Below are 13,373 nucleotides of genomic sequence, written 5' to 3'. Positions count from 1 at the left end.
GTCATTAAACATATGCTATAACAGTGCTCAGATCATTTGTACATGAAGTCACTGTTTTCATATATGCACATTTTCATCATATAAAACACTTACACTCAGGTTGTGTTCAATGGTGTTTATTGTAGTGCAAATAATTGACGGAAAAGTGCAATGGAATGGGGTGATGGTTGAGCAAAGTCCAGGGTATTGTTCCAGTCTGTTTGTAGCACAGGTTGAGTGTCCAAGGGGCCATAGGAAGGGGAGCAAAGTCAGTTCAAAGTGGACAAGGTGACAGGGTGGGACACAAGGGGGACAATCAGAAGAGTCTAATTACTTGGCGGTGGTCTTGGCAAGTGTCCCTGGCTTCTGTCTGGGTGGCAGGGAACATTTGTGGGGCGGTTCACCTTCTGCAGGGAGAGAGATGCTGGTAGCCTGTGGTTCCTTGGCAGGGCCTCCTGCCCACTATCTGCAGCCGAAATGGTGGGCTGGTCAGTAGAATGGGTAGTGGTAGGGGCCCGCTGGTGTGCTGTCCATTCCCTCATGAGGTTGGCCACATCTGCCAGCACCCCTGCTATGGAGACCATGGTGGTATTGAGGGCCTGCAAATCCTCCCTGATCTCCTGATGGTTTACCTCCTACAGTTGCTTGTTCTCCTGCATATTGGTAAGGATCTGGCCCATCTTGTCCTGGGATTGTTGGTAAGGACATTAGTGACTGCCTCCTGGAGAGTCGGTTCCGTGGGCCTGTCCTCCTCCTGGCGCACAGCAGTCCTCCCAGTGTCCCTGTTCACCTGTGCCTCTGTCCCCTGAATGGTGTGCCCACTGCCACTGACCCCAGGTCCCTGATTGTCTTGTGGTTGAGGTGTGGACTGGGGACTGGGGAACCTGTACAGGTGGGCACACTGCTGATTCACTTGTCCTGGGGACAGAGGTGTGGGGACGTTTGGGTGGGTGCTGTGGTGTTGGATACAGATGGGGGAGGCTCTGTGATGGACTGTGAGAGGGCTGGGGTGACTGACTGATTAGTAGTCCTTGATGTGCCAGGTAGTTTATCCAGATCCTGACGTCCATAGTTACTATCATCAGTGGGGGCATCTTCTGTTGGGGGGCTGGATAGTCGTGGCACTTCCTCGCCGCTGAGATTGGCTGGGGCACCTGTGGGGTTGTAAGTGATGTATTATACTTAATGTCTGTGACATATTGTACATCCCTAGCTTCCCCTCTATTGTTGCTGTTGCCCTGCCACCTTTGTTTGTGTATGGTGATATATTGTGGGATTGTTAGTTCTCCATGCTGCGCATGCTTTGGTGATGGGTGTCCATGAAGGGCTGGGAGGGTTGACCATGCATTGGTATAGCATGCAGGGCTCGGCATTGGGGTTAGTCAGATGTGTAGGTGCAGTGTGTAGGATGGAGTGGAGCGATGGGAGTGAGAGTGAGGGGATGTGATGGCATGCAGGTATGGGGGTGAGGAGTAGTAAATATTGACTTACCAGTGTCCAGTCCTCCTGCTACTCCAATGAGTCCTTCAGGATGCAGTATTGCTAAGACTTGCTCCTCCCATGCTATGAGCTCTGGGGGAGGAGGTGGGGGTCCACCACCAGTCCTCTGGATGGTGAGCTGGTGCCTTGCTTCCATGGAAAATACCTTCCCCCGTAGGTCGTTCCAGCTCTTCCTGATGTCATCCCTTGTTCTTAGGTGCTGTCCCATGGCGTTCACCCTGTCCATGATTCTCTGCCATAGCTCCATCTTCCTGGCAATGGATATTTGCTGTACCTGTGCTCCAAACCGCTGTGGCTGTACCCTATTTCCTCCACCATGACCCACAACTCCTCATCAGTGAAACGGGGGTGCCTTAGTGAGGACATGGGTGTTGTGTGGTGTGTGTTGTGTGTTGTGCAGTGGGAGTTAAGTGATGGGGTGGGGTGTGGGATGTGGGGTGCATGACGGATGTATGGTTCTTTGTGGTGTGTGTGTGTGTGTGTAGTTGTCTCAGTGGTCTTCGTGTTAGTCTTGTAGCGATTATTGGTATTTGTAAAGAGTTGTGTGTAATGTGGGTCTGTGTTTTATAGTGCTATGGGTGGGTGTGGTGTGTGTATCAGTGTCAGGTGTGATTTTCGTTAAGGCCAATGTTGTGTTTTTTTGCATTTGGGTGGTCATTTTGAGCGTACCAGTGTGTACCACCAATGGTTTACCCCCATTGAATGTCTGCCATGGTGATTCATTGGTCATAATGTGGTGGGCGTTGTTTTGTTGGCGTAATGGTTTGGGTGTTCATTCGGACACTTTATCACTGACCTTTGGGCTGGCTGATTTGTGTATGAGGCAGTATTCTATCTGTTTTGTGTGTGTGTGTCATAATATGGCGAACGGAAATTCGCCACCGCAGCAGTATGTTGGCGGCTGTCACTGTGGCGGTAAACGGCATTTACCGCCAATGTCATAATGAGGGCCTTAGTTTGCTACACATGTTTTTACTTGGCAAATGGTGCTTGCAGGTAAATTGGTAGGAAGTCATTGCTTGCAGAGGAACTGGCAGAAGTCATGCTCGGTGAGCCCATGTCGGTGTCAGTGCAGCCCCCAAGGAATGTAGAGGAAACCAAAGCTAGCACAAGACATGGGAGGGGTACTCACAATGGAGTCATTGTACTGGAGGTGGCCACAGTTTACACAATTCATGTTGCTGAAGACAACTGCATAATTGTCATAACTGCATAATAGCAGGCCTCCCAGTGTCCCTGTTCACCTGTGCCTCTGACCCCTGAATGGAGTGCCCACTGCCACTGACCCCAGGTCCCTGATTGTCTTTGGGGTGAGGTGTGGACTGGGGAACCTGTAGAGGTGGGCACACTGCTGATTAATTTGTCCTGGGGACAGAGGTGTGGGGACGTTGGGTGGGTGCTTTGGTGTTGGATACAGATGGGGGAGGCTCTGTGATGGACTGTGAGAGGGCTGGGGTGACTGACTGATTAGTAGTCCTTGATGGGCCAGGTAATTCATCCAGATCCTGACGTCCATAGTTACTATCATCAGTGGGGGCATCTTCTGTTGGGGGACTGGATAGTCGTGGCACTTCCTCGCCGCTGAGATTGGCTGGGTCACCTGTGGGGTTGTAAGTGATATATTATACTTAGGGGCATATTTATACTCCGTTTGCGCCGAATTTGCGTCATTTTTTTCGGCGCAAAACTAACGCCATATTTATACTTTAAAGTATGAGGAATGAGCGTCATTTTTTTGCATGAACGCCTTCCTTGCGTTAATGAGATGCAAGGTAGGCGTTCCCGTCTAAAAAAATGACTGCGACGCAAATGCGTCGTATTTATACTCCCGGGCAAAAATCACGCCCGGGAGTGGGCGGGGCAAAAAACCCCGCATTTGCACCTCTTTTTAACGCCTGGGTCAGGGCAGGCGTTATGGGGCATATTTATACTCCGTTTGCGCCGAATTTGCGTCATTTTTTCCGACGCAAATTCGGCGCAAAACTAACGCCATATTTATATTTTGGCGTTAGACGCGTCTAGCGCCAAAGTATGAGGAATGAGCGTCATTTTTTTGCGTGAACGCCTTCCTTGCGTTAATGAGATGCAAGGTAGGCGTTCCCGTCTAAAAAAATGACTGCGACGCAAATGCGTTGTATTTATACTCCCGGGCAAAAATCACGCCCGGGAGTGGGCGGGGCAAAAAAACCCACATTTGCGCCTCTTTTTAACGCCTGGGTCGGGGCAGGCGTTAAGGGACCTGTGGGCTCAAAATGAGCCCACAGCTGCCCTCCCATGACCCCAGGGACCCCCCCTGCCACCCTTGCCCACCCCAGGAGGACACCCAAGGATGGAGGGACCCATCCCAGGGACATTCAGGTAAGTATAGGTAAGTATAATTTTTTTTTTTTTTTCAAATTTTTTTTTGGCATAGTGGGGCCTGATTTGTGCCCCCCTACATGCCACAATGCCCAATGACCATGCCCAGGGGACATAAGTCCCCTGGGCATGGCCATTGGGCAAGGGGGCATGACTCCTGTCTTTACTAAGACAGGAGTCATGTAAATGGCGTCTGGGCGTCGTTAAAAATGGCGCAAATCGGGTGGAGGCGATTTTTTTGCCTCTACCTGACTTGCCCCATTTTAAGACGCCCTAACGCCATTTTCCCCAACGCCGGCGCTGCCTGGTGTACGTGTTTTTTTTCCACGCACACCAGGCAGCGCCGGTCTGCTAGCGCCGGCTAACGCCATTGAATAAATACGGCGCCAGCATGGCGCTTCAGAATGGCGTTAGCCGGCGCTAATTTTTTTGACGCAAAACTGCGATAGCGCAGTTTTGCGTCAAAAAGTATAAATATGGCCCTTAATGTCTGTGACATATTGTACATCCCTAACTTCCCCTCTATTGTTGCTGTTGCCCTGCCACCTTTGTTTGCGTATGGTGATATATTGTGGGATTGTTAGTTCTCCATGCTGTGCATGCTTTGGTGATGGGTGTACATGAAAGGCTGGGAGGGCTGACCATGCATTGGTATAGCATGCAGGGCTTAGCATTGGGGTTAGTCAGATGTGTAGGTGCAGTGTTTAGGATGGAGTGGAGTGATGGGAGTGAGAGTGAGGGGATGTGATGGCATGCAGGTTTGGGGATGAGGAGTAGTAAATATTGACTCACCAGTGCCCAGTCCTCCTGCTACTCCAATGAGTCCCTCAGTATGCAGTATAGATAAGACTTGCTCCTCCCATGCTATGAGCTCTGGGGGAGGAGGTGGGTGTCCACCACCAGTCCTCTGGATGGTGTGCTGGTGCCTTGCTTCCATTCAACATACCTTCCCCCCGTAGGTCGTTCCAGCTCTTCCTGATGTCATCCCTTGTTCTTTGGTGCTGTCCCATGGCGTTCACCCTGTCCACGATTCTCTGCCATAGCTCCATCTTCCTGGCAATGGATATTTGCTGTACCTGTGCTCCAAACCGCTGTGGCTGTACCCTATTTCCTCCACCATGACCCGCAACTCCTCATCAGTGAAACGGGGGTGCCTTAGTGAGGACATGGGTGTTGTGCAGTGGGAGTTAAGTGATGTGGTGGGATGTGGGGTGCATGACGGATGTATGGTTCTTTGTGGTGTGTGTGTGTGTGTGTGTGTGTAGTTGTCTCAGTGGTCTTCGTGTTAGTCTTGTAGCGATTATTGGTATTTGTAAAGAGTTGTGTGTAATGTGGTTCTGTGTTTTATAGTGTTATGGGTGGGTGTGGTGTGTGTATCAGTGTCAGGTGTGATTTTCGTTAAGGCCAATGTTGTGTTTTTTTGCATTTGGGTGGTCATTTTGAGCGTACCAGTGGGTTCCACCAATGGTTTACCCCCATTGAATGTCCGCCGTGGTGATTCATTGGTCATAATGTGGTGGGCGTTGTTTTGTTGGCGTAACGGTTTTGGTGTTCATACGGACACTTTATCACTGACCTTTGGGCTGGCTGATTTGTGTATGAGCCAGTATTCTATCTGGGGGGGGGGGGGGGGGGGGGGGGGGGGGGTGTGTGTGTGTGTGTGTGTGTGTGTGTGTGTGTGTGTGTGTGTGTGTGTGTGTGTGTGTGTGTGTGTGTGTGTGTGTGTGTGTGTGTGTGTGTGTGTGTGTGTGTGTGTGTGTGTGTGTGTGTGTGTGTGTGTGTGTGTGTGTGTGTGTGTGTGTGTGTGTGTGTGTGTGTGTGTGTGTGTGTGTGTGTGTGTGTGTGTGTGTGTGTGTGTGTGTGTGTGTGTGTGTGTGTGTGTGTGTGTGTGTGTGTGTGTGTGTGTGTGTGTGTGTGTGTGTGTGTGTGATAATATGGCGAACGGAAATTCGCCACCACAGCAGTATGTTGGCGGCTGTCACCGTGGCGGTAAACGGCATTTACTGCCAATGTCATAATGAGGGCCTTAGTTTGCTACACATGTTTTTACTTGGCAAATGGTGCTTGCAGGTAAATTGGTAGGAAGTAATTGCTTGCAGAGGAACTGGCAGAAGTCATGCTCGGTGAGCCCATGTCGGTATCAGTGCAGCCCCCAAGGAACGTAGAGGAAACCAAAGCTAGCACAAGACATGGGAGGGGTACTCACAATGGAGTCATTGCACTGGAGGTGGCCACAGTTTACACAATTCATGTTGCTGAAGACAACTGCATAATTTCCTATTGTTGAGTTCTTATGTTGGAGCTTAACAACCAGGTTTGCTCGAAGTGTCGTTGAAAATGTCACACATAAGGCCAGTAAATATAATTTATTAGCAGAGCGAACACAGGAACATCGCACCTATGCAAACTGAAAATGGTAAACTGAAAATTAGGCAGCTATGCCCATGGTAACTTTATCACTCAATGTCATGAAGGCATTATACAAGTTGATTGACCCCTATTTATCATTTTGGAAGGTAAGGTGCGTGTGGGTCCCATAATTCAGAAGTACATTTGGGCCCGTCATGCTGCCAATATGTCCAGGGTGTTGGTAAATGGGGAACAATAGTTGTTTTTCTCGATTCCACAGGCATAAGGCTGTGTTGTCCCATTTCCACTCTTATATTTGCCCCAGTAGTGAAACACTTAGCATAAAAAATAAGACAGGAGCAAGGTTTAGAATGGTTGCCCATTGGTACATCTTCATTGAGAGGAAGCATTCCAACAATTCTGCTATCCTGGATCCTAAGGGGCAATCTCGAAAATGAAAGTAAATCTAAATGTATCGGAAATGAAGAGCATATGGTTGAATCTTGGATCTGTGGTGTGACTTAATACAATTTGTTTCTCAATGAATTAGTGATATCATATATAGGAACCTTTGTACCATATGGCACATGAATTGTGGAAGGACAATTATCCATCTTTAATTGCAGATTTTAAATGACACATCAATAGATGACTTTATCCATTCATACTTTGGTTAGGATTTGCGGCCAAGCAAAAATTCAATATTCTTCCTGGTGACTTTTGCATGTGTAGGACGAACTATACCGCCCAGACTCCCTTGCTAGCTGCTGCTGCTGCTGAGGGTACTGAATAAAAAGGAGGCTGGCAGTAGAGATATAAAGTGATTACGTTGACACGCCGTATAAGAGGTGCACTCTGGTGACAGTGGACTGGCAGGAAGGAACTACACCTTCCAGGCTTATTGTTATGTGGTGCGCCGCTACAGTGAAAAGAGGAGGATGGTAGCAGTGCTATAAACAGATTCACTCAGCCCACTAAACAGGATGAACGCAGGTGGTGCCTGAGCAAAGACCAGTCCAAGATCTGGCCTGTCAGCATCTTGATTGAAGCCTGGCTGGGCACCCTCCTCTTTGTTCCTGTCTTACGGGCATCGATTTAGTGTCTAAAATGGGAAACAACACAACACTTTCTTTTCAGTTGATTAGTCCATCTCCCTCCAATACCATTGTGAGGTTTTGGGCCATTGTCATGTGCATATAAATGATGATATAAACTCTACCGAACACCAATTACCAGAAACTAAAATACTTTGAAATGTATCGAACCCTCCTAACATGAACACTGATCACAGTGCAATGATCAAGCCCTGTGTTTTCAGATCCCGGCTGATTGGAGAGGTTGTTGTGCATATTCCTCGGCCTGTGGATATTCATTGTAGCTCATCACCTTGAAAAAAGATGAACAAAAACTACTACAGATCCCTGTTAGAAATGGGGTCTTTGGGTGGCCGTGAGGTTACCCTCTGTCCTAGCAATAACCCTCACTCTAGTCAGGGCAAAGGAGAAGCACAACTGGTGAACCCCCAACCGCCCCCTTGGTAGCTTGGCATGAGCTAGCAGGCTTAACTCAGAAGCAATTTGTAAAGTGTTTGTACCAACATACACAGTAATACAGTGAAAACGCTACAAAATGGACACCACACCAATTTAGAAAAAATATGAATTTTCAGAATAATAAGAGTCTTACTCCATAGAAAACAATAGAAACATTAATTTTACACAAGGTACCTGGTTTGTGTCAAAAATAAAGCCGCAAGGGCGAGCGTGCGTCGGAAAAGTCTTTGCCAAGCAGACAACCTACAGGCATGATTGGACTCACAGCTACCCTCAAGGAACCTGAGACCACCCCCATTCAAAGGGAACCTGCGCCACTCTGCACAGGTGCTCAGAATTGTCTACTGCAACTACTTGGTGAAGTACATGGGAATCTATCTGCTCATCAGACACCAGGTGACTTCTCACCGTAGTCACACTGGCTCCTGTGTCTCTCAGCGCCTCCACCCTCTGTCAATTGATGGTCGCCCACTGCCTATATTTCTTAGTGTCCTCAGTCATGAGGGTCCTCTGGACCATCTAGCTGTCCCCTAGTGGGAGAAGGGTAATTTCAGCTGGCTCCCACCCACCTGGAACCAACTCCTCCCCAAGAGCTAAACTGGCCAAACCCCATGACTGAGCACCAGTGGGTGCCTGTGTCCTCTTGGGATATTTGGGATCGATCACATGGAAAGCCCTTGCAGGGACCTTTCTCTGCAGGTTTCCCTGTAGAGACACATGGTTCATTTTCTGCTGGGGGCTGGGAATCCTTACCAGGGAACTAGGTTGGGGCCATATAGAGAACTCCCACTGTTTACCCTTACTCCCCCACTTCTTCTGATGGGGTCCTTGCCCACCCTTGGCGTGGTCTCCTCCATACCTCTTCTGGACCCTGGTGCTCTCCCACCGGTCTGCCTCCTGAGCAAGCTTTTTGGGGTCAGCCGGCTTGCTATTAATTAGGTGCTGGTGCAGCCCTGGAAAAAAAAGACTCGACAAAGGCTCCCAAGCAATCAAATTGTACAGCCCCTCATAAGTTGTCACCCTGCTGCTCTTCACCCATCCACCCATCCATCCATCCATCCATCCATCCATCCAGTGACCTGCAAAAAAGAGTCAACACATTCCAACCAAGTTTGGGATTCTTTCTTTTTGTAGGACCTAAACGTATCCCTGTACTGATCAGGGGTGAGACCATATCTTGTAAGTAGGGTATCATTCATGATAGAATAGTTGACCCCTTGAGGAACCCCTAAGGATGTCAGAGTGTCTCTCCCCTCTACCTCAAAGTACTGCCACAGACCCGCCCCCAATGTGCTTCAGGGACCATGTTCATGTGGAGAGTTGACTCGTACCCCGTAAACCACAGATAGATGTCATCCTCCCTCTTATAATCATTTACCAAGTCCTTTGGAATGTGTACCCTCCTTTCATGCTGCACTGAGCTACTGCTGCCACCATCTCTGCTAGACTGGCTCCTCTGATCCAGCGCTCTTAAACTGAGCGCATGAGCCAATAGCATCTTTTTCTCCTCTATGGCCAGCCTTCTCTCTTCCATCTTCATTTTAAGCTTCTCTAATTGCAGCTGGTGCAACCTCTCTGCCTGTCTGTCTGTCTTGCAACTCCTCAGGAGTCAGACCCTAGGATGACACCCTTCTACCTGCCCTGGAGACCCTCCCCCCAGGCAGAACAGGCACATTCACAACCACATTATGAATACTCTGCACCTCCTCACCTTCATCCTCCTCCTCTGTGTGCCTCCCATCCTCCTCGGTGGCCTCCCAGGCCCTCAATGCCTTTTGCAGCTCCTCCTTCCTGGCGGAGCTCTTGATTGGGCAGGCAAGATCCTTCGAAAATTTCGTAAGCTGAGCCACTGTGTACTCCTCCAATTTCTGCAACTCAAAAACAGCTTTTATAGACACAGCTGGTGCATCCCCAGATTGAGATATGTTGGTAAGGTTCACTCAAAGGTGCAAAGTTAAAAAAAGAAGAGAGAGTTCCCAAGAGAAGTTAAAAACATCAGAAACCACCAAAAATATGGAAGCAGAAAAAAGTCCAAAAAGGAAAAAAAAAAAAAAAAAACAAGACAAGTAGTATGTGGTCACGTAATGGTCTGCACTGAAAAAAGTAGTGCACACTTAATCAATGTCAAGTACAAACACAAGATCAATCCTCACCTTGATCACCAATGTTAGAAATGGGGCCTTTGATTGGCAGTTAGGTTACCCCCTGTCCAAGCAAGGGCCCTCACTCTAGTCAGGGCAAAGGAGAAACACACGTGGTTAACACCCACTCACTCCCTTTGTAGCTTGGCAAGAGCAGGCAGGCTTAACGCAGAAGCAATGTGTAAAGTATTTGTATCAACACACACAGTAATACAGTGCAAACACTACAAAATTGACACCACAACCAAACAAGACCAAAATGACAAAAATCTGACATACACAAGTCAAGATATGAATTTTCAGAATAGTATGAGTCTTACTTCATAGAAAACAATGAAAATGTTGATTTTACACAAAGTACTTGATTTGCGTAAAAAATAAAGCTCCATGGGCGAGCGTGCATCAGAAAAGTCAGTGATGTGTCAATTCCTTCCTCGCAAGTAAGGCCGTGTGTCGTTTCTTCTCTGGTGGGGTCGGCGATGTGTCGTTTTTCTCCCTCGCAAGAGAGCGATGTGTCAATTTTCAGACGGGCCACCTCGGATACATGCAGGTTCATGATGACCTTGTTGCCCAGGAACAATGAGTGAATAATCAGCTTGCACAGTGTTGGAAAACCACGCTGCGAGGGGTTTGTGTCGTTATCAGCAGCTGCAAGCGGGTGTTGCATCATTTCTCTAGCTGCGATGCATCAATCTCACAGCTGCGATGCAGGTGGAGCATCGATTTTTGCCGCGAAGTGGGTGGCACATCATTTGTCAGCCACGTTGCAGGTGGTATGTCAAAAATTTCCCTGCACAGTGTTCTGTATGTGGATTTCAGCCCTTGTTCTGCTAACTTCACATGTCAAGGGCCCAGGGAATGAATAGGACACCACTTGGCATGGCAGGAGTCTCAGCAGAGAGACCAGATACTGGCAGAAGAAGTCTTTGATGGCCCTGAGACTTCAAAACAGGAGGGAAGCTCAGTTCAAGCCCTTGGAGATTCTTTTCAAGCAGGAATGAGCAACAAACTCCAGTCTTTGTGCCCTTTCACAGGCAGAAGCAGCAACTGCAAGATAGCCCAACAAAGCACAGACACAGGCAGGGGCAGCTCTTCTCCTTGGCAGAGGTTCCTTTTGATCCCAGAAGTAATCTGAGAATGTGGGGTTGTAGGTCTACTACTTATACCGCTTTCTGCCTTTGAAGTAGGCAAACTTCAAATGAAAGTCTCTGTTGTTCACAAGATCCTGACTTGCCCAGGCAAGGCCCCAGACACACACCAGGGAGTTGGAGACTGCACTGGGTGCGGACAGGCACAGCCCATTCCTGTGTAAGTGACCATTCCTCCCTCCAATCTAGCTGAGATAGCACATCAGGATATGGAAGCTACTCTCCAGCTCCCTTTGTCTCACTGTCTAGGGGGGGATTCACAAACAGCCCAACTGTCAGTCTGACCAGACAGGGAATTAACAAACAGGCAGTCACAGAATAGTTTAGGCAGGAAAATGCCCACTTTCTAAAAGTGGCATTTTCAAGCTGACAATTTAAAAAACAACTTTACCAAAAAATATATTTTTTTTAAATTGTGAGTTCAGAGACACTAAACTCCTCATCTCCATCTGCTCCCAAAGAGAATCTGTACTTAAAAGTTATTTAAAGGCAGCCCCCATGTTAACCTATGAGAGAGATAGACCTTGCAACAGTAAAAAAATAATTTGGCAGTATTTCACTGTTAGGATATGTAAAACACACCAGTACATGTCCCACCTTTAACAACCTGTGCACCCTGCCCATTGGGGTACCTACGGCCTACCTTATGGGTGCCTTACATGTATAAAAAGGGAAGGTTTGGGCCTGGCAAGTGGGTACACTTGCCAGGTCGAATTGGCAGTTTAAAACTGCACATACAGACACTGCAGTGGCAGGTCTGAGACATATTTACAGGGTTACTCAAGTGGGTGGCACAATCAGTGCTGCAGGCCCACTAGTAGCATTTAATCTATAGGCCCTGGGCACCTCTAGTGCCCTTTACTAGGGACGTAGCAGTAAAGCAAATATGCCAATCATGGATAAACCAATCACACATGCATTTTACACAGGGAACACTTGTACTTTAGCTCTGGTCAGCAGTGGTAAAGTGCCCAGAGTACCAAAAACAGCAAAAACGGAGTCCAGCACACAGTCAAAACCTTGGAAGCAGAGGCAAAAAAGACAGGGGCGACCACACCAAGGATGCCAGGTCTAACAATGCCTCAAAAATGTTCCTGAGTTACTCTGTTTCGGGTTATATGTTACAAAGTAACATTTTGTATGTTACAAAGTCACACATAACAAACCTGTCTTCTCATTTGGCTGCTATTGAATATTTGCCTGGAACGCTGATAGGTTAACCTAAGCCACTTCTGGTTACAACAGATTTCAACTTTTGATGTTGATGAGCAGATTCTTGCTGTTTACAATAATATTAAATGGCCTCTTTTGTAGTATCACTACTCAAACTTCAGGACAGACAGACCTTTTCTCGTATGGTCCCTTAAGTCTTTTTTCAGAGAGCCAACCCTAATTCCAATCAATCCTGAGTCAAGGAAGCCAAGATATATCACAGTCATACTTGCAACTAAAGAACACAATTGTTCACTGGTTTAACACACATTTTAGTGTTCGTCTCAAATTGAATAATGACATAAACACAGTAAAAACAGTTGCCTAGGTATGTAACTGGGGGCATGGAACAGGGTGAAACAATGGGTTGGTGGTTGTGTTGTGGTTAATTTAAAAAAGCCCACATTAGTAGAGTATATTTTCTCCTCAATGTGGTACATGTCTAAATCCAGTAGCAGATTTAAGGTGGGCTTTTTCAAGGTATTTTACAAGCCTCACATTTGTACCAATTCCTTGTCTCAGTCTTGAGGGTGGAAGAGAATCCAGATTGCTGCATCCCACAGATATTACCATAAATCATAATCTCTAACAGATTTACTCCCCTGACAATTTTAGATAAAAAAAACTGTCTCTGTCCCAAAGCTACCTTTGTTGGAAATTCTGATGCAGGTTCCATAATAAACAAGTATGATTCTGTGAATAATAACTGCGCAGGTGTATCTGTTCTGTTAAAATGTGTCTACTGGAATGTTGCAGTGCTATAGCACACAATTTTAAATCCAAACTAGTTTTTTTTTTCACACAAGTTTTGTTATTATTCAACAAATACCATGGGCTAGGAACAATTGCCATACAGATGGTTATTCAAAATATGCTTTCGAGTTTGTCTCTCCAAGTCATACAGAAAACGGGTGGAATTCATATATTTTTGGCTACATCACTCAATTGTAAGGTTACAATTTTGAGTACCAACTTTCCTAGTATACAAGCTTTAATTTGAAATCTGAGTTGTGGAGTGAAGTTTATGGTATTTAGCTATTATAATAATAATTTACCTTGTAACAATTGCACTAATATTATATATTTGAGCATGCCCAAACTTGACTGCATATTGGCCCACCGTTTTACAGGAA

The sequence above is a fragment of the Pleurodeles waltl genome, chromosome 11 (assembly GCF_031143425.1).
Source record: "Pleurodeles waltl isolate 20211129_DDA chromosome 11, aPleWal1.hap1.20221129, whole genome shotgun sequence".
Classification (NCBI taxonomy): Eukaryota; Metazoa; Chordata; class Amphibia; order Caudata; family Salamandridae; genus Pleurodeles; species Pleurodeles waltl.
Note: the sequence above shows the minus strand (reverse complement) of the source record.